At 37.8% G+C, this 22499-nt stretch overlaps 2 long non-coding RNA genes across 3 annotated transcripts in view; both read right to left on the minus strand.

Moving 5' to 3' along the window:
* Positions 1-1003, minus strand: part of LOC138821411 (uncharacterized) — a 31383-nt gene extending 30380 nt beyond the window's left edge. The window contains exon 1 of the long non-coding RNA XR_011370148.1: positions 774-1003. This is a non-coding gene — a long non-coding RNA (uncharacterized lncRNA). The remainder of the gene's footprint in view (positions 1-773) is intronic.
* A 123-nt stretch (positions 1004-1126) lies between these two features.
* Positions 1127-6120, minus strand: LOC138821410 (uncharacterized). Of its 2 annotated transcripts, none has more exons than XR_011370146.1 (3): positions 5737-6120; positions 1327-1627; positions 1127-1219 (listed from the first exon to the last, which is right to left on the minus strand). It is a non-coding gene; the product is annotated as an uncharacterized lncRNA (long non-coding RNA). The 2 variants fall into 2 exon arrangements; XR_011370147.1 differs by lacking the exon at positions 5737-6120 and adding an exon at positions 4647-4680.
* Between the last annotated feature and the right edge of the window lie 16379 nt (positions 6121-22499).

Raw genomic sequence — 22499 nt, forward strand, 5'->3', positions numbered from 1 at the left:
CATTAATAATAACCAAAAATGAAACAATTACAGGATAAATTATTTTTGAGGCTCTGGCTTCCATTCTCAACATAAATAGAAAATGCAGGAAGTAGCACTGTGTCTCAAGTGGTACAGTTCTACTCTTGAGCTGAATTGCTCAGCGACTATGCCCAGGCCCAGAGTTCAAGTTGCATGACTAAAAAAAAAAAATGGAAAGAACCATTTCTTCCTTAGCCACAAACATAAGGGTGCTCTTTAAAGATTTTTGTAATTGAAAAATTCTCATTGTACAAATGAGTTAATGCAATTTCAAAAGGAAAGTCTAGAAAGTCAAGAAAAGCTCAATAATCAAATTCAAAATCTAGTTCTTACTTTTTAATGCAACAGTCTCTCTCATGTCTCTCATGGGTAGCTTCTATTGTAATTTACTTGGGAGTCCCAAGAGAATATAACTCAGTTTCAAATAACTCAAAGAACATCACTCCTGTTATATTACTAAGCTACATTACATCTGAGGCCTAGTGACCACATGAAATCACCAACTTTACTCGGGATGACTTCTGCCCTTGGGCAATAATAACTAGACTCCTTCACTGGTCTGAGACACCAAGATACTTCAAGAGACATAAGCCCCTCCTCTTATCAGACTTGCCAACCCAGAAAAACACCTGTTCTCAATATATGCTTAGCCATGAGTGGCTCACCCCTCTCATCTCTCAGCAATCTTCTCTTTTCCCTCAGAAAGATGAAAAGTAGTTCGAAAGTCTCTTCAACTCTTGTACAAAACATACCTATAGCATGAGATTCTCAGCATTGAGAAGGATGTCGTAACTACACCTGCCTTCATACTGCTGGTTCACCTTCTGAAACTTCTCAACCCTTTCTTCAATGATACTGCTGTCTGCTGTCTGTAGAACTGTTTTCCATCAGTACCAGCTATCCACACAGCTCCTTATAGTCTTCATTCAACAGGATCCATGAACTGAGTGTCTTCAATCTCCTCTTTTAGTTTTCTTTTTGTCGGTTGTGGGGCTGGAACTCTGACCCTGGGTACTGTCCTTCAATTCTTCAGTTCAAGGCTAGCGCTCTACCAATTGAGCCACAGTGCCAGTTTTTGGCTTTTTCTGTTTATGTGTCTGTGAGGAATTGAACCCTGGGACTCATGCATCTGAAGCAAGTACTATACCACTGAGCCACCTTCTGAGCCCCCTTCAATCTCCTCTTTGCTGATAGTCACCTGCATGGAAAAATGCAATTGGATATTTAAAATTGCCAACAAAAAGTGCCCTTCCCTCCAATTAATGGATTGTGAATTCAGTTTTGTTAGCATCTTGAAGGACTTACATCTTTTTCTTCCTCTTAGAAACCTAAGGTTTAGCATGATCAGATATACTTTTGCTGAAGTAACAAATTTAGGTGGCCAACAGATCCTTTACTCATTTCACATCTATTACTAGCAGGTTACATCAAACATAAACAAGAAAGGCTTAATAAATTAAGCACCACATAAAATTCTTCTGCAAATATTCTATCTGTTCCTGTGCCAACATCATGTCCTTCTCTGGAATATGTGGCTCAGGTTGGCCTTCATAGTTGGAAGTTCTTTCAAATGCAGAGTCCTGTGAACCAACGACTTCTCTAGTTCCTACATTTAAACACAAAAAAGAGGGTTTATTTTTTTTAAAACCTTCAATACAAGCTGCTGCTTTTCCCCACACCTAACCTAATCTTTGATTAAACTCAATGGGAGGGGCCCAGCCAAGGAGAGGGATCTTAGAAATGAGAAACAGCCTTAGTCTCCTGAAGACCTACCTAGGTGGTCAGCTTCAACCTGAGTTGCTCTCAAAACAACATTGATTTCTTCAACTCCCCTTATCATTGCCTCAAGTTCGTCTTTCATGTTTCTATAACTCACCGTTATTTAACATATAGCTCAACACTCCAACTTAGTGGATAGTGAAGTTAAATAATTACTTGAAATTTAATTATCTTATATTTATAAGGTTATACAAAGTGAAACCTCATTCTAAACTGAGAAATGCATTCTTGCTAAAGTAGTCATTGCATAATCATTTCTCTTCTACTGGAGTTATTGTTTGGCTTTTTATTTTTATTTTTATTTTTGTTGTCCATGAAGCTTGAACTTTGGGCCTGGCCCCTGTACCTGTGCTTCTTTGAGCTCAAGGCTAGCTCTCTATCACTTGAGCCATAGGGTCACTTCCACTTATTTTTGAGTAGCTTATTGAAGAGTCTCAAGAACCACTATCCTCAATTCTCAAGTTCCTGAGTAGTTAATATTACAGGCATGAGCCAAGCCACTAGCACCTGCCTTGGGCTAACGTTCTAAATGAAATTGTGTAAGAAAAAAATTGTCTGTTAGTAAGGATCAGTAAAAAATTCCCTCTGACTTTGGAAACATTTTTTCTTGGTTTGTGTATTTTTCTTGCTGGTGGCAATCAAATTCAGAATTTCATGCAAACTAGGCATACTATCACTAGCCATACCTGGAGTTATTTTGTGTTCTATTTATTTTACTTTTGGAGGCTGATTCTAGGACTTGAACTCGGGGTCTGGGCACTGTCCCTAAGCATTTTTGCTTAAGGTTACTACTATGCCACTAAAGCTACAGCTGTGTTTCCAACTTTTTGATTGTTAATTGGAGATAAGCCACATAGATTTTTCTCCCTTGGGTCAGCTTTGAACAAAGATTCTTAAACTTCAGCCTCTTGACTGGCTAGGATTATAGACTTGAGCCACTAGCATACACTTATGTCTTTAAAAAATATCCATTAGTAACAATAATAAATGACTTATTATTACTACAGGATCACACCTACAATGCTACCTACTTGAGAGGCTGAGATCTGTAGATCATGGTGTAAATACATCATGGTTAGACAATTCAAAGTTCATTAATTTTTGTATGTGCTGGCCCTAAGGATTGAGGGCTTCAATTCAAAGCTTGAGCACTATTTTTGAGCCATAGTACCACTTCCAGGTTTTTCATAGTAGTTTTTCAAAGTAGTTCATAGGACTACTGGACTTTTCTGCCCAGGCTGGCTTTGAACTGCCATTTGTATCCTCCTGAGTAGGATTTAACCAGAAAAGCCACACTGAAGGTGCATACATGCTCAAATGGTAAATGCTAACCTTGGCTGGAAAAAGTTAAGAGGATTCAAGCCCCAGTATTGGCACATATACACTTATATGAATGCATGTGCATACACACACACACACACACACACACACACACACACACACACACACACACACACACACACAAAACAAAAAAACCAGACTCCTATACCAAGTACCCCAGGATGAAAAAAAGGTAAAAATAACAAATTATAAGATGGATGATTATTTTAAGTAGCTTCAATAGTTACTAACATGGCTATATTGTGGCTTAGGTGGTAGAATGCTTTCCTCCCATACACCAGTTCAATTCCCCATGTTGTTCAAACCAAACCAAACGAACATAAACACACCAAGAAGCATATCCTACAAAAGATATATAATACTATGTAACAAACATTAATTATTAAAAATAACTGAAAAACAGCTAAATACAGCTATGTCAAAATCATGCATGGGGGGCTGAGAAGGTGGCTCAGTGGTAGAGCGCTTGTCTTGCATGCTTGAGGCCCTGGGTTCGATTGCCCAGCACCACATAAACAAAAAGAAAAAAGCCAGAAGTAGCTCTGTGGCTCAAGTGGCAGAGCACTAGCCTTGAGCTGAAGAGCTGAGGGACAGTGCCCAGGCCCAGAGTTCAGGCCCCATGACCGGACCCAAAAAAAAATCATTCATGGGAATACTCAATATCTAAAGAATGTATTGTTTTCTATCAAATCAATCTATAAATTGAATGCAATTTTCTGAGAAGTCTTATCAGGACTTTTTATAGTTTCAGGCTGGATAGCTTAGGAAAAATGAGACCTGGAAAATGACATCTAGGAACTCTGATAGAAACAATACATTTAGAAACATACATGCACTATCTTCTTTGCTTCTAACTCAGGGTGCGTTCATCATCTTAAGGATAAGCATCTGTTCTATGGCAAAAATATATGCATTCTTTCCTGTAAGAAATACACTAAAGGGGCTGCGAAGGTGGCTCAGTGTTAGAGTGCTTGCCTTGCATGCATGAGGCCATGGGTTCGATTACTCAACACCACATAAGAAAAAAGAAAAAAGCCAGAAGTGGCGCTGGGGCTCAAGTGGTAGAACACTAGCCTTGAGCTGAAGATCTGAGGGACCGCGGCCAGGCCCAGAGTTCAGGCCCCATGACTGGACCCTCCCCCCGATAAAAAGAAATACACTAAAGACTGAATCACCAAATAACCAAGAACTCAGATGGTGTAACCCCAGAGTGATTAAGAGCAAAGATAAACACCTATATATATGGCTTTATGACAGGACTTGCTTTTATTATATAAATGCCCCTGATGTCAAAGAGCTCTTTGCGTCTACCGTTAAGAGCACTCACACTCTGAGTGTGCCTCTGTCTTTCTGTTTATCTGCTTATCTGTTTGTTTGCTTGCTAACTCAATAAAACATTGCCAAGTTTTCTTACCATGGTGACTACTCTGCAAATTTTTATTCTGTGACCAAGGACCCTAAGTCAAGAGTTCCTACTTATAGAGGGAAACTTCCCCAAACCTCACCTGGACCCAGTGACTGTTGTTCCTCAAAGTTATGAGTTGAGTTGCTGAGTGGTAGAGTGCTTGCCTTAAATGCAAGAGACTCGGTGTTTGGTCCCCACTAACAGAGGAGAGGAAGGATTTCTAAAGATCAAAAGACACAAAGAATATGAAAGAACAATTTTGGGGACACACCATAACTCAAAATGAGGATTTGTTATACTAAAGCCTAGTAATCAAGACAATCTGGTATTACAGCTGAAGAAAAAGTATTACATAGGGTAGAGAACTGAGAACAAGCCTATGTAGAATCCTGAGATTTGACATTAGACTATTCAATAAATAGCTATTTGGAATAGCTAGCTATTTATATGGAATAAGATACAAAATAGACCTTAACTTAAAGCCATAGCAAACAATTCCTAAAAACAAAGGTAGAAAGCAACACTTAAAAGCTTTAAGAATGAAATAAGAGTGCATTTTAAGAATGGAGATTTTCCCCAAGGAAATGAATACAAAGGTAGGAAAATATCAATAAGTTTACATTACAGCAACACCTTGGTTGAGTAAGTAACATCAAAAAAAATATAAACATCCTCTCTTAAGACTGAAGACATTTAAATAGTATGTATTCAACAAAGGAACATTTCAATCAAGAAGATGACAGATAGGATACATGATATTGAATAAAATATCTGAGCATGCAATTCACAAGAAAAGGCATATGTGATGTGGCAAGATTTATGAAAAATATTCTGTCAGGAACAATAAAGAGATACCACACTTGTCAGACTAGGGAAAAGTTAAAAATATACTGGACAATACCAAATGATTGGAGAAGGATTATATAAGAATATATGTGGATATGGATACAAACTTTATCATTATGCAAACTGCATATAGAGGAGTAAAAGTTATCAAACACTACTGACTAAAATTCATGAAGAAAATGTTCATACATAATATGAAGGACATCACATTTAATATGCACTGTCATAAGTATTTGTGATGATTTTTAGTACACTGGAAAATTTTTCAAGGAAGAAAAAAGGGGGTAAGAAGCCTTAATAAGGACCCTCATTTGTGAAATAACTTCAAGTACCCCACTACTTACTAGTTCGTAATGTTTTCTTTTTTGTTTTGCAATTCAGTTCCCACAGGGCAAGGGCAGGAGAGGAACAGCTTCCTTTGAATTGGGGTCATCTGCAAATGGTACCTGCATCTAGGACAACACAAATCATGAAGCTAGAGGTTTGCAAGATTAAGAAAAACAGGCTAATGGCCATGACCTCTTTGTGGAAGGGGAAGCACTGGATGGGGTGAGCAACAGTATCCCCTGCTCAGGACTCATAATCCCAGTATATAGGCTATAGTTGGGAAGGGTGGTGGACATACTCCAAGCTCCAATGTGCCATCTCTTCTGCCCTCTAGAGCCCACCCTTAGTCCAACTGGCACCACATAGGCACAATCATGTGTCCACATTCCATGAATGGGTTCCCATAGAATGGCAGGGTGGGAGCAATCTTTACATGAAAATGGATATATCTCAGATGGTACTGTCTCTGAGGCTGACAAATCATGAATAAAGAGTTCCTTTACATGATCAAGAAGAGGTCCTCACTATGAAGTCACTGTACAAGGTAAACGACTAGTTAGGGAGGTAGCAACATACCCAGATCCAAGTTAATAACCCCAGGCTACAAAGGCATTACAGGGGTATGGACACAGGGCCTGGCCCAATATGCCCACAATCAGGCCTATCTGGCATCATGTATGTGCCCTCTTATGAAAGTGTGTACTGGGGCATAGGCCTATCAGAAGGGACCAGCAAGACAGTTGTCCACATGGTGAAGAGCAAGCTACCAGGCATGACCTCTCTTTAGCAGTAGTAAGCACTATTTAGGAAGGTAGGCAGCACCCCAAGTTCCAGGCGTATAAGCCCGACTCCACAGGCCTGTGAAAGGGATGTTTTATAGTCTCCAACCCCAGCCTTTTTCTCTTGGGTCCAAAAACACCTAGGACCTATCCAATTTAAAAATAGGTTAAGTGCTTTCATGGGAAAATGTGTATACACATGCACAAAATCCCTGACCCATGATTTCATTTTCACAGGACAGAGGAGGGAATGGAATCACTTTGAATTGAAGGCCTCCCAAGGCTACACTGAAATTAACCAGCTAAGGAAAAAGGACAAGCTATGGCTTCCCTTCTTCTGGATGCAATATATTGCACAACAAGGCCACTCTGGCACCACATTTGTGCCCTCCTGTGAATGTGTATACACACATGCACAACACATATCACAACTGGATTCCCACAGTTCCAACCGGGAGTGGAACCACTTACTGAGAAGGACATAGGCACATATAGCTGCACCTGGGCTGACTCATACCAGGAAGCCAGAGGTCCCAAAGTGAAGAAAAACTGGCCGCCTTGTATGGCTTCCCTGTAACCGGATAAGCCCTGGTTAGAAAGTGCAGCACCATGCCAAACTCCAGCCCTGTAATCCCAAGCAGCACAGGCCATACTCTGCAAGGGAGACATGAAAGATCTACTCTCTAAGCCTTTCTTCCCTTGGGCTGGCATCAGCACCCAAGTGGGAAAATCTTGCCACAGGTCCTTGTGTTCCACAAACTGGTGTATACACAAGCACAATGATATACTCACTCAACCCCACACAAATATTCAGTTACCACAAAGGGAGAGTGGTCCTATTTGCATAGAAACTAGGGCATCTGGAATGGCACTGTCACCTGGGCCTTCAGAGAAGGACCTGCAAGATGTTAGTCCAAGAGGGAAAGAACAGGGATTTGGGCATGCTCTCCCTGTAGGAGGAGGAGCACTGGTTGTGGAGGGTGGACGCATGCCCACTTCGAATCCCACAACCCTGGGCTATACAGGACACAGCTAAATAGCAAAACAGGACAACTTGTAGTCAAGGAATCTCCAAGTCTTCTTTCACTTGGGTACTATAATATATAGTACACAACCAGTCAAATCTGACACTATGTACATGCCTTAGTGAGAATGTGTGTACATACATGCACAACTGCTCACCAGTGATTTGGTTCCCACAGTGTGGCAGGAGAGGTCTAACATAAAATGAAATGGGGGGCATGTGGGATGGCATCTGTTGTGGCCTGGCACAGATCAGGAATTTAGATTTCCTTAAGGTAAACAAGAGGCTCTCAATCATGTATTCACTTTAGCAGGTGAAGCACTAGTTAGGGAATATGTTGGAAGCATCCCCTGCTCCAGACCAATAATCCTAGGATACACAGGCATATGCTGGGTAGGTATGTGGGGCCACTGGAGCACCGTGTATGTACATTACTTCAAATGTCTGCAAACCCTCTCACACTTGACTCTTTTGGCATAGAGGATGAGTAGGATGAACTTACTTCAAATCACATGTATCCAGGATGGCACCCCCAACTGGGCCCACAGGACCACGAAGAGATCATGAAGCTGAAGTTGAAGGAGCCCTTGGGTATGACTGCCCTGTTAAGAGGTGAAACACTGGTTGAGAAGGGTATCAGCATCTGCAGCTCCAAGCCCATAACCTCAGCCTACACAAGTCATAGCCTGGGAGGCATGAAAAACCATGCCTCGAATGAACATTAGATGCTACATGAATGAGAAAATTTCCATCCATCATAATCACAGCCATATAATGTATATTATCTAACTATTTGAAGTAGGTGGAACATGGGTTTTTCTTGTAATTTTCAAAAATATAAAAATTAAGATCTTTTTTGTTTTTGGTTTGTTTCTTTTTTTCTTTTGTTTTATCTTGTTTTGTTTTGTTTTTGTGCCTGTCTTGGCACTTCAAATCAAGATCAAAGTGCTGTTCCAAAACCTCTTTGTGCTGAAGGTTAGCCCTGTACAACTTGAGCCACAGCAGTATTTCCAGCCTTCTCTGAGTAGTTTGTTGGAGATAAGAGTCTCATGAACTTTTCTGCCATGGCTGGCTTCAAACCACAATCCTCATTTCACAGCCTCCTCACTAATTAGAATTACAGGCCTCATGGATAGTTTTTTAAAACAGTTGTACAATGTATCAATTGGTTTTTACAATGCCTCTTAGACTTTGTCATAGTTTCCATCGACTCTTCTAATCTATAAAAACCCCACCCATCCCCTTTCTTTCCTAGTTCCATTTAGACATATGTGCATTGAATCTTATGTTGTATTTTCCAAGCCATCTACTCCCTATTCCTTTGCCTCTTTCCATGTCTCCTTTAACACCTACCCAAGGACAAGATAAGCTTCATCTTTTTACTGTTCGCATATGATATTGTTACATCAGAGAGGTTACAACATACAATTGAGTCATTATGTCGAAAATGAACTTTAAAACTTTGGTGCAGAGGGGGCTCGCAGGGGAGGATTAGGGGGGGTGGGGGAGGATGGGAAGGGATGGGAAGGGGACAAAAAGAAGGAGCCTAAAATGCTTGATAAGAAATGTACTCATTATCTTGCCCATGTAATTGTAACCCCTCTGTACAATACTTTCACAAAAAAAATTAATACAACATAAAATTTTACTGCTTTCTGTACTATATAGTCTGAACTCATATATAATTAATGGTCATGTGTTTTACTTTTTTCAAATTTCATGTTCATATTTTAGATCTAATATTACATATGAAAGGTTTTACACTCAATTTCTCTTTCTGAGTCTTTCAACATCCCTTGCACATGACCATGCATGTGTGTGTATGTGTATGTGTGTGTGTGTGTGTGTGTGTGTGCGCACACACACACACACATGCTAGTTCAGGTTGACAAATGCAGAGCCTTATTCACTTTTTGCTTTTTTCCTCAAGGCTAGTACTTTACCACTTAAACTACAAATTACTTCCTGCATTTTGATGGGTACTTAGAGATAATTTTCCTTAGTAACTGGTATTATTATGTATGAACCACCCAGTTCAACATATTATCACACTCTAAAGTCATTTTCAACTTCCCAATTTTTAAAGGAAATTATTGATAGGGCTTAAAACTCCAAATAAACCAGTAATCTACTGTAACTTTTGCATTCCCTTTTTCATGCCAATTAGATTATAGATAGCCTATTATCTTTGAATGCATAGTCTTTGATATCACAAAAATTATGTTCCTAAATACACCTTTTTCCTATCATACTTTTTCCTTTTTGGCTGTCATTTATGTGGCATTTATTATTATTTGTACCTGGAAGAAACATTGCATACTTGTACTTTTGTTTTCCAAAAGTCTAAAATATTTGTCTAAAATATTTGTAAGTCAAATACAACTGAGTTATTTCTAACTGCCTTTGGAATATAAAGAAAATTTCATTGTATGTATGTTTATATATGTATATATGGTACGTATGCAGGTATATGTGTATATATATATATATATATCACATTTTTTGATCCATTCATCTATTGAAGGACATATGGTTTGGATCAATATCTTAGCTATATTAAATATTGCTGTTATAATCATAGTTGTGCTGGTAGCCTGAGTATGGCCTTGTTTGTGATCCTTTGGTAAATGCCCCAAAGTGGGATTTCTGGTTCATAGGGGAGCTGAAATGTACTCATTACCTTGCTCATGAACTGTAACCCCTCTATACCGCATTTTTAGAATTAAAAAAGTACAAAAAAAGACAGAAGCAAAGCCAAGAATGTGCTGAACCTGGCTGTCACTCATGAATGCTCACAGATGGCTAGGAGAAGGGCCAGGCTAGTGGTACTATGACAGGCTTGGCTTTGGCTTCTTCTTCAAAATGAGAAGTGAACAACAGGAGACTATTTTGTAACTAATCAACACTCAATTAGCTAGGGGTAGAAAACAAAACAATAACAAAAAAGAAATATAAAGAAAACTAAAATATAAAGAAATCTGTGTTTAAGAGCATAGGGAGTTTTAGGCTCATGATTTGGGTATGATGTCAACTTAGCTCATCTCAGAGAAAACAAATGTAAAAACCCAATGAATTATTTTTAACATACCTCTTAATTTTTCTATCCCCAATTTTCTTGTCTTCTGTTCTTGATTCTTGAACAGATAACCATTTGAGGGGATGTCGTGGATAGATGAGTATGGAGGAAGCATCAGCAAACATGGAAAAGCAAATCCGGCCATACCTATATAGAGTGTCCATCCAAACTGTTCGGCCATTTATGCATAGATAAATCCAACTTTTGCAGAAAAAAGAATAAGTCCTTGAAACATCTGTTCAGCTAGCTTCTTCCCCTTGTAAACCTGGTTGTAACCCGGCGTCCAGCCCATGAGGGCTGTGGAAGTGGTTGAGTCAAGGAGTATTGCATACTCCTGAATGGTTCGCTTTCAGGGTAACTGGAGGCAAGGAGCCAAGATTGGGATCTGGTAAATTGCTCTAAGCCTTGCTTTTGAGGGTTAATGGCTGCGGCTGCCCATACTGGCTGCGTCTCCATGGCGACGGCATTTTATCAGCCTCTTTTCATTCTTTTCTAACACCTGAAATGGCACCAATTTAGACATTTTAAGATATTACTTCACTCATCCCACTTTCACCTATGCAATCTTGTAGAGGTCCAGTAGTGTCCCAATCTGGGCAGATTTTAATCCTGGTGGTCTTGTAAATGCTGCCACAGTTTTACAGTTTCTCATACAAGACTGGTTAAGGATCTCGTACTTCCTAAAGAGGCAAATGAAGGGATTTTTAAATGCTATCCAACTTCCATATTGAACCACATAAATATCAAATCCCAAGGTCAAGTTATAGTTTTTTTTTTTCATTTCTTCAACAGAAAAAGCCAATCCCAAAACGAATTATAGTTCTTGAAAATCAAGCTGCATAATGAGCATAGAAATTTAGGGAGTTTTTCAAAACGTAAGATTTTGATTGTTTGAATGCTTACTTCCCTGCCAATGAATATGTTAAAACATTATCTCCAATCAGGATAAATTGCAAATATTGTACTTATGTTTGTAAATAGGAATAAGTAAGGACATGAAGGGAATTTGTCATGCAAGACATAACGACTTATACATCTCAGGGGTGGGGGTAGGCGGGTGGGAGGATTGGGGGGGCAGGTGGAGGATGGGAAGGAATGGAAAGGGGAAACAAAGGAGGAGGCTACAATGCTTGATAAGAAATATACTCATTACCTTGCCCATGTAATTGTAACCCCTCTGTATGGTATTTTCACAATTAAAAAAAAAAGAAAGCAAGACAAGTTGTGAGGCCTCTCCTTACTCATCTCGTAAGCTTCTCCTGACAGAACTGATGTTGGATTTGTCTCAGATAATACAAAAAATTCGAAAATCAGCTTTGCCAATCAAACAGGTACTGTGGATGATTAGTACAATATATTGATTGCACAGTTTCAGTCTGTAGGCCAACACAAGGTGCTACAGCTGGCTCTGGCTTTAGATCTTAAACTAATGTTAGTGTTGCCACTAGAGTGGGCTCCAAAAAGAGTCAAAAACATTCTAAAAGTCTCAAAGTGCCTAACAATCACACAAAAACTTACTTTGTGAGTTGGTCCTAAGGTATGAAGTTCAAACTGGAGTTGGGAAGAATTTCATTGTGTCTAGAGCCCATGAGGACTTCACACCTACTGAACCTGTTTAGGATTTCTAGTGTTAATGACCAACTGTCCATTCCCTGGAGAGCAGCAGAGCTTGGGTTTTCCAGTGCCTGGGGGAATGCTGTTACACTGTACGTGGTTCATATCTATGCAATGTATTAGAACAACGAGCTCTTTTCCAAATAATCCTGTTTGATTAAAGTCTCACAATCTGCTATAAGCTATCCTTGCTCTGTCTATATATAGGTTAGGGAAACTCCTTTCAGATAGAATCAGGTGCCCCCTTCATAAATATTAATTCTTTTTCTCATGCAGCAAATAGTTGAAGTTGGATTAAGAGAATATTTTTTTCATTCAAAAGTAGAGGCACAAAAAAAGATTCCGAAGATACCACAGCTGTAAACAGCACACACTAAAGGGCCAGCCTAAGCCAGCATCTTCATGGCACATAAAATGTGGTGCTGAAAGTAACCAGTGAGGGTGCTTCTCTGATCTGAGCACTCCATTTTCAGGCTCTATTTCCAATGCTTTTCCTGCAGGTCAAGAGTTTCACATTATTAGAATTGGCACTCATATTTTGAACAGATAGTTCAGTGCCAGGTGGATGTTGGCAAACATCCAGTAGATGGTCGGCAGAGTTAGGCTGCATATTTTGAAGAATTCACCAACTCCAACAAGTCTAAGTGTAGGATACCTTGTAAAAGACTCATCTGTACCCAAGTCACAATGTCTATATTTACTCCATGATACCCTTATGGCATTAGGGATATGTAAAATTACTCTAGGGAGATATCTGTTATTCCTATAACAGGTAAAATCTTTCCTCCATTACTTATTGTGATCAGAAATGCATAATGATTCCTATTAGTGTATGTGGACAATTTGTAAATTGTAGCTTTATTTAATATATCATTGATTCTTTTTTTTTTTTTTTTTGGTCCGGTTGTGGGGCCTGAGCTCTGGGCCTGGGCACTGTCCCTCAGCTCTTCAGCTCAAGGCTAGCGCTCTACCACTTGAGCCACAGTGCCACTTCCGGGTTTTGTCTTCTTTTTTATGTGGTGCTGAGGAATCGAACCCAGGGCCTCATGCATGCAAGGCAAGCGCTCTACCACTGAGCTACCTTCCCAACCCTATATCGTTGATTCTTAAAAACATCAAATGGATATTTGAATCATTTCACAAGATTACTTTCTGAGTACTTGAAACAACTGCTGGCTTCAGGGAGACTTCTAGTCGATGAGACAAGCAGGATCGCTCTGGCTCCAAAGGCCCCACATGTGTACACAAGGGCAGCACTTGTGGTGAGTAAATATTTCCACTCACAGAGCTTCTCTCTCTCTGACCACAATTCCAGTCATCTTCTCCTGGACACTGTCTCCAGGTATTCCAGTATGCCCTAAGTTGTGAATGGTCCTTGTTTTTCTAGCCCATAAAAATTGAAGAGCTAAAATGTAAAATAAAACACTACATTACAGACAACATAAAAGAAGAAACATCTTATTTAGACAGTAAGCTACTGATTAAAACTTCAAATAAATCAGTAAATAAGAGCAAAATTTGACAAATGGGGTTACACTGAATTAAAAATGTGGCACAACACAATAAACAGTAACTAGGGTGAATAGATGGCTTATAGATTAGCTTAACATCAGCCAAGAACTTAATTATCAGAATATGAAGGAAGGTTAGAAATCTAAACTCTTAAGTAATGTTAATGAACACATTGGCAAGCAAATTTAAAGATATTCCTGACATCTGGAAGTATATGGGGCCAATTAAAATACAAAAATAGATGCTCAACATCCTTGGCATAAAGGAAATGCAAAGCCAAAGACATTGAATTTTTCACACTTCAATGACAATGTCTATCACCAAGAACACAAATAAAAATGCTGGCAAAATGAAGTAAAGTGATCACTTATACACAATTCATAGGAATATCATTTCATACTATGGAAATATATGTAGTTTCTCACAAATTATAAATAGCTGGATGCTTGTGGCTCACGCCTGTAATCTTAGCTACTCAGGAGGCTGAGATCTGAGGAATGCGGTTCAAAGCCAGCCTGAGCAGGAAAATCTGTGAGACTCTATTTTTTTTTGGGGGGGGGGGTCCTGTCGTGGGACCTGAACTCTGGGCCTGGGCGCTGTCCCTCAGCTCTTCAGCTCAAGGCTAGAGCTCTACCACTTGAGCCACAGCTCCACTTCTGGCTTTTTTCTTTTTGCTTATGTGGTGCTGAGGAATCGAACCCAGGGCCTCATGCATGCAAGGCAAGCCCTCTACCATTGAGCTACCTTCCCAGCCCCTGTGAGATACTTATCTCCAAAAATCCACTAGAAAATCAGAAGTGGCACTGTGGCTCAATCTGTAGAGCACTCTTCTTGAGCTGAAGAGTCCAGGGACAGCACCCAAACTCAGAGTTCAAGCCCCATAACTGACAAAAAACCCACAAAAACGATAAATAGATTGAAGATATGAATCAATACCACTACCTTATGAGATTGAGGTTCATTGCATATGTACATGTATGTGTATAAATAAACCCTCTATAGAATTAACATATGCTGCTAAGAATGAAAAAGTAAGTTTTACAATTATATAATATAAGGAGTATACAAGATTAAAGGGCCAGTGGAAACCTCATTAAAAATTTTTCCTACATCAAATACAGTGAAAATGGGTTATACTTTGGGAGAGGGACATACAAAGCAACAAAGAAATCATCTTATGAATATGTTAGAAACAATAGCATGAAAGAAAAACCATTTGAATCCTGATCTAGAGGTTCATTTCTCCTAAAATCAACTTATCTGACCATTTCTGCTTGTCTCAGACATATACTAGTTATTGCAAATTATGTAATTGTAACCCCTTTGTATGATATTTTCACAATAAATAAAAGTTTTTCCTTCTACAATCTATAGTACATTTGCTGATTTGTTTAAACAGCAATGCACATTTTCTGATACGTAGTATGTGATTATGGGCAAGTACATCATCATGTGCATGGAAGGTTTCTACATTTGCAGAGTGTGTACACATCTCTGAAGTAGCTCTGCTCTCAAGGGCCATTGAGGTCTCTGTATGGTATTTGTGTCTAATATATTATGACAAGTAGAAAACATAGAGTCGGTACCGATATTGATTTAGGCTCATGGTAGAGAAGGATGTCTTCTATTACCATATGTTCTCAAAAACATGTCCTGAAAAACAAAACTAGATTGTGAAAGCAGGTTGAGTAAAAATTACCTGTGTAAAGGTGAAAGTTCAGAATGCAAATGTGACATTCAATTTGGCATCAATCTTGATTTATTGAGACTAACTTACTGATATTTTTATGATGTACTAATCTGTGAATTTATCAGAATATATTAGATATAAATTCTAGAGCCCTTAGTAACATTTTGTTGGTTTCAGCATCATCATTGCTTCCAGGGAGAAGTAAGCAGGTACATTTTTGGAAGCCTGTGCAAATGGAAATTTTATGGAACCCTGCCTAGATCAATCAGCAATGTTCTGTGGACATTGAATTTATGAACTGACCCATTGGGTCTGATGCCCTAATAACTTTGGTTGATATCCCACTACAATACATTTTTTTTCTGTCCATTTCACCATGCACCTGACATGGGATCCTCTGATGCAATTCAATTGCATCATTCTGAATGACTTTTCGGCAAATAGACACAGATATTGGAGTAAACATATCAAAGTTAACTTCAACACTAGGGACTCACTGTCTGTGGTCTTGGAAGAAACTGTAGCACCCGAGATGAATAAGGAGAACCTGCAAGTGTGCTTTCCAACCTATGTTTTTCTTCTGGATGCAAGGCCACAGACGCAGAGCTCCAGGGAAGAATTTAATACATTCTTCCTGGGGATTCACAAGAGTTTCCCATGAAAGATGGACTATACTATACATGTTTGTGAATAAAAGGACTCATGTGCACATGTGCAAAGATATCTATATATACACACATATATATGTGTGTGTGTGTGTGTGTGTGTGTGTGTGTGTGTATACCTAAAACTGTGGGCCTCAGTTTGAACCAGGATTTCAGCTTAGCAGATACTTCAGGGATGTACCTTTCGACTTTCACATTCCTTTTCCTCCAGGTTCCACTCTTTGTTAGTCCTTGGCTGGCATTATGTGCTTTTCTACAATGAAGTACTGAGCACACATGGATGTTGCTGGTGTTTTGGCCCTCTACACTTTAGACAAAGATCGCAGTAACAGGCGATGTTTCCAAGGCGTGAAGAGAACAAGCCCTAAGTAACTCATTAATCTATTTCCATTTGCTGTTTTGTTCTCAGGATAGGCAATGCCTGAGGGAAGTTTAGGTGCACAGATGAGTGTTCTTTTTATTCTCTACCATGACAACCCATCCTTATGCACCAGTAAAAAGCTCAGTTTCATACTTGTACTTTCATCTATGGTTCAGTACATTTCTATCTACTAGTAGGAAATGAATTTGGTTTCCTTCCATATATAGCTTCTCTTTCTAGGGCTATAAGCACTACACTTTACTCAACTATCTTCTTAATCCCAGAAGTCACTTCAGATTATGATGGGATGGCTGCTATTTCAAACAATTTGAGTCAGTGTCACCAATTCTGTACTAAAAGGCTTCAGATACTCCCTTACCTCCTATTATACACACACACACACACACACACACACACACACACACACACACACACATATATGTGTATATATATATATATATATATATATATATATATATATATATATAGTCCTTATCTTATACGCCAGTAGTATATTTTAGATATGAGGCCTTTATCTGATGCATACTTAATAAAGATCTTCCCCCAATCTGTGGGCTTTCAATTTATCTTGCTAGCTATGCCATTTGCATTGCAGAAACTCTTCATTTTGAGGCAATCCCATGCATCCAGACTTTCTTTGATTTGTTGTGATTCTGCATATTGACTTCAGACATTTTGAATTGTTTCAAGGATCTTTGGTGTTTCCCCACCTCTTCAGGGTATCAGGTCTTACACTCAGGTCTTAGTTTCTTGTGTAATTGATTTAGGTGAAGGGTGATATATAAGGCTCTATAATTTCTGTTCTAATCTCTTTGAAGTTTTCAGCACATGTTTACACAATTCTCTCTCAACAACTTGTTGAAGATACTGCCTTCCTTCTATCCTATTTTTTTTCTCTCCTGATATATTATGTGGCTATAAGTATGTGGGTTCATTTCATGGTCTTCTATTCCATTGGTCCTCACCTCTGTACTTTTTTTTGGCAGTTGTGGGGCTTGAACTCTTTGCCTGGGTGCTGTTCCAGTGCTCTTCAGCTCAAGGCGAGCACTCTACCCCTTGAGCCACAGTGCCACTTCCAGTATTCTAGTGGTTTACTGGAGATAAGAGTCTCACATACTTTCCTGACTGGGCTGGATTTGAACCGTGATCCTCAGATCTCAGCCTCCTCTGTAGCTAGGATTACAGGCATGAGCTGCTGTTGCCCTGCTTTCTGCCCTATTCTTGTACTATTATCAAACTGTTTATTACTATGACTTTATCACAGAGTTTGAAGTTGGGTATTGATATTTTTCTAGTACCAGTCTTCATGCTGAGGACTGTTTTTGTTGTTCTGGTCTTTGACTATTCTACAAGAATTTTCAGATTGCTTCTTCTATATCATTGAAGAATGTTTTTTAAGATTTTTCTTAGTATTGCATTGAATTTGTAGATAGCTTGAGGCACTACTACCATTTTCACGATGATAATCCTTCCCAATCAAGACCATGGAAGGTTATTCAATTACCTTATAGTTGCTGCAGTTTTTCATATTTTTAAATTTTTCTTTAAATATTGTGTACATCTTTTGTTAATTTAATTCCTAGGTATCTTAAATTCTTTTGTGGCTATAGTAAATCGATTTGAATTCCCGATTTCAGTCTTGAGTTTCACATTGTTCATACAGCACAAAAGTATTCATTTTTGTGGGTTGATTTAAATCCTGCTACTCTTCCAAAGTTCTTCATCAGTTCAAATAATTTGTGGTAAGAATTTATAGCCATCTTTAAATACAGGATCATGTCATCTGCAAAGAAGGATAGCTTTACTTCTCCTTTCCCTATTTGTGTCCCCTTTCTAGTTTCTCTGTCTTTTTTGATCTTGCTAAGAATTCCACTACCCTATTGAAGAGGAATGGAGAGAGTGGGCATTTTTGCTTGTTCTTAATTTTAGAGGAATTGTTTTTAACTTTACATAAAATACAATGAGGTCTATAATTTTGTTATATGTGGCATTGGTTATATTTCGGAATGGTCCATGGCTTCTAAGCTTCTCCCAGAGCATTTGTCATAAAGAGGTGTTGAATCTTGTCAAATACTTTGTTTATATGATTTTGTAGTTGCTGTCCTTGTTTCTGTTGATGTGTTGAATCTAATTCGATCATAGAATACAACTTCTTTGGATAGTTGTTAAATTAGGTTGGCTGGAATTTTATTTAGAAGTTTTGCATTGATGTTACTCCAAGAAATGGGTCTACAGATCTCTTTCATGATGAGTGTATGTGGTTTTTGGATGAGTGTTTTGCTGGTTTCAAAAAAGAACTTTGGTAGTGATCTTTCCCTTTCTGTTTCATTGAAGATTTTTAAGAAATAATGGAGTGAGTTCTCTTTGAAGGCCTTATAGAATTCAGCTATATATTCATCAGGTTCTGGGCATTCCTTGGATGGGAGGTCTTTTATTGCCAGTTCAATTTCATTACTTGTTATGGGTCTATTGTCTTGGTTCCAATCTATTTTGTTAGTTGGAATATATCAACATTCTCTGGAAATTTCACCATTCCTCCCGATTCTCCAATTTGTCATGATAAATGTTTACAAATTATTCCCTTCTAATGTTCTAAAGCTTGATTGTATCTCTCTTGATTTTCCCATTTTTGCCTCTAATTTTCTTTATGTGTGTACATACTCTTCTTTTGGGGATCAGATTTGCTAAGAGTATGCCAGTTTTATTAATTTTCTTAAAAGAACCAATATTTGTTAATGTTTTATGGTATTTTTTTCTCTACTTTATTTGATTTAATTTTTAGTGTTTCAACCTTTTACTTTGGCTTTTGGTTTATTCCTGTTCTTCAAGAACCTTGATTTTCATCATTAAACTACTGATTTGAGATTTCCCCAACTTGTTTTTGTAAGCACAGAGTTATAAATATTCCTCTGAGTACTGTCTTCATTGAGTCCTAGAGGATATGTATTTTATGGGTTCATGTATGTTGTTTAATAAATATTTGAATTCCCATTCTAATCTCTTCATTCTGTGATATATTATTCATTATCCACACTTTACAGAATTTTCTGTCATAGCATTATGTGTTGAGCTGTAATTTTATTCCATTTTGATATGTCAGGATGCAGGGGAATAATATCATATTTTTTTAATTTGCAAGATTTGTTTTGCGACTTAAAATATGATCTACTTGCTAGAGTGTTCATTGAGTTGTTGAGAGGAATTTATATTCTGATGCTCCTGTTTAAATATTCACTAGATATCTGGAAAAACTAGGTGGTCCATACAATCATATATTTATGAGTTTTCTTTGCAGAGCTTTTCCTGGATGATCCAGAGATGACAATGTTGTGTTGATGTTACCAATTATCAATGTGTTTAGATCTATATGCATTGTTAGATTAAGATGCATTGTTTAATAAAATTGGGTACTCCAGCATTTGGTACATAGATATTTAGAATTGGTATATCACTCTGAGAAAGAGTTCCCTTTATTAGTATGTAATGTCCTGCTGTGTTTATTCTCATTAATTTAATTTGATGTCTATTTCATCTGATATTAGGATTGCTACTCCACCCTATATTTTGTGGGTTTGCTTTCTATTTGATAATTTTTTTGGTTGGGACAGCAGGTGGATGTGTTTTATATTTTGATCCAATTTCTCAATCTATGTCATTTAATTGTAGGGTCAAGTCCAATAAAATTGATATTTAAGACTGAGAATTATTTAGTAACTCTTAACATGTTACTCACCTTTCTTCTGTATCTTGATTATCTGCCCTATTGCTTGGTTATACTGTGTATGAAACTTTAATTGCCATTTTCCTGAACTTCTATGGATTCTGTAAGTAATTCTTGAATTACTTATATTTTAATATTGCCTCAATTGTTAACTTGAAAGGTTTCATTGCATTAATTTCTTTAGAATGTGCACACACGAATAACTTTATACACATAAACATGACAAAAGAGAATGAAAAGTACTTTGATCCTCTTTACTTTTTTATAGTCATTCTTTCCAATATCTCAACCTAAATATATTGGGAAGTGATTACTGCATTGTGCCACGGTGGCCTTGGAAATTGGATTTCAATGTAAAGCTTGCTGACATTCTCATCCCCATGTTGGAGGTTACTCTCTCCATAATAAGCATCTTGGAGTTGGATGACTCCCTTTACTATTGTTATATGAATAAGAAATAAAATTCCATCACCTGATGGTTAAGGTCTTGTTTTGCTTGATATTGCATCAAGTGTTTTTTTTTACTCTGTTGGGTCTGTGAACATAACTTGCTATAGAATCTTCCTTAAATGACACTTAGCTTCTGAAAAACATTCTTACATGGAAGATTTGTTAGTTACTCTGACCTGCAATATAACCACATTACACAAACTAGGTGGGCTGAAATAAAACTTTTCTCATATGTGGAGATAGTTACCAAAGATGAAAACAATAGAATATTTGTTGTCTCATGAAAGCCAGCCCCACATTTAATGGAAAATGATTGCTGTGGTTTATGTGGTAGTAGAGATAAAGCAAACTATCTTGGGCCTTAACTAACTTTTTAAATTTCATTCATGACAAATTTCCTTCATGTCTTTCACACATGAAACTATATTCACATTAGATCCCAATTTAGGGTAAGATTTTAACATATATATGGGCAAGAAATTAAGCATTTTATACTTCAACATCCTAAGTTTGAAATACTCGTCTTGAAATTCTATGTTCATTATTCAGGTTGACATTCATGAACTACTAGTGTGTTTTTTGTGGTAGTTGCTATTAAAGAGAACAACAAATATCCTAATCTTTTACATAACTTGACTCTGGGATTATATATATATATATATATATATATATATATATATATATATATATATATATATATAATGTTCAATATGGAATTTCAACAGCATTTAAAGATCCCTTCATTTGCTTCTTGGGAAATTATAATATTCCAAACCACAATCATATGAGGGAAAAAAGTCCATAGCAGCACTTACAGGACCATCAGGAAGAATATCTGCCCAGATTGTTACATTTCTGAACCTTTACAGGTTCACAGATAAGAATAGGAAGGGTAGGCGATAGTAAAAATATCAAATTTAGGGCCATTTCAGCTGTTAGGAGAGTATGATAGGAGGAGATTGGATTTATGAACCTATCAAATTTTGTGATATCAAAGAGTAAGTACTCAAATATAATGGAATAGGATAGTCCCTTTGGTTTGAAAAGAGAAAAGTTAGATATGACAAGAGGGATTTTTTAAAAGTTTTACCCTTACTAATTTTCTTTAAAAAATCAGGAAATGACTTGAAAGTGTAAAGATATGTTCAGCAGAGTGTGCAAGTAATCAGAAAACATTCTGAATCAACAAGAATTAAACAGGAATTAATGTGTGGTTCAAGTTGTTGATTGGTAGCTTTGAAAGGAGTAGTACATGAGTCCCTGAGTTTATAGCCCTGTATTACTACACATATACATATGCTCCTGTGTAAGATATATTGAATGAAGAAAGTCAGGCTCAGAAAGTGAAAGTAGGGGGCTGGAAAGGTGGCTCAGTGGTAGAGTGCTTGCTTTGCAAGCATGCGACCCTGGATTCCATTGCTCAGCAGAAAGATCTGGAAATGGTGCCATGGCTCAAGTGGTAGAGTGGTAGACTTGAGCTGAAGAGCTGAGAGACAGTGCCCAGGCCCAAAGTTCAGGCCCCACAATTGTCAGGAAAAAAGAAAGTAAAAGTAGGTATGTGTTCTCTCATATGTAATATTAGATAAAAATTATGCTCATGAAATATTATAAAGTTATGGAGCCCACATATATTCACTTACATATATACATGATCAATCTGAATAAATTATAGTACATATCAATCTAACCTTTCTGAAATATTAACAGACTATATAAAAAATGAGCACCAGAAGCATATCTTCTTGGGGCGTTTTAAGGGGATGTGGAAAGGTGCAAAGGAAAAAGAAGAATATGGTTGGGCAAATACAACCTAATATTCAATGTACATATGTGAAAATGGAACTATTAAAGTCAGGGAATACCTGTG

The sequence above is a fragment of the Dipodomys merriami genome, unplaced genomic scaffold (genome assembly GCF_024711535.1).
Source record: "Dipodomys merriami isolate MVZ:Mamm:240054 unplaced genomic scaffold, mDipMer1.0.p SCAF_912, whole genome shotgun sequence".
In the NCBI taxonomy this organism is placed as follows: Eukaryota; Metazoa; Chordata; class Mammalia; order Rodentia; family Heteromyidae; genus Dipodomys; species Dipodomys merriami.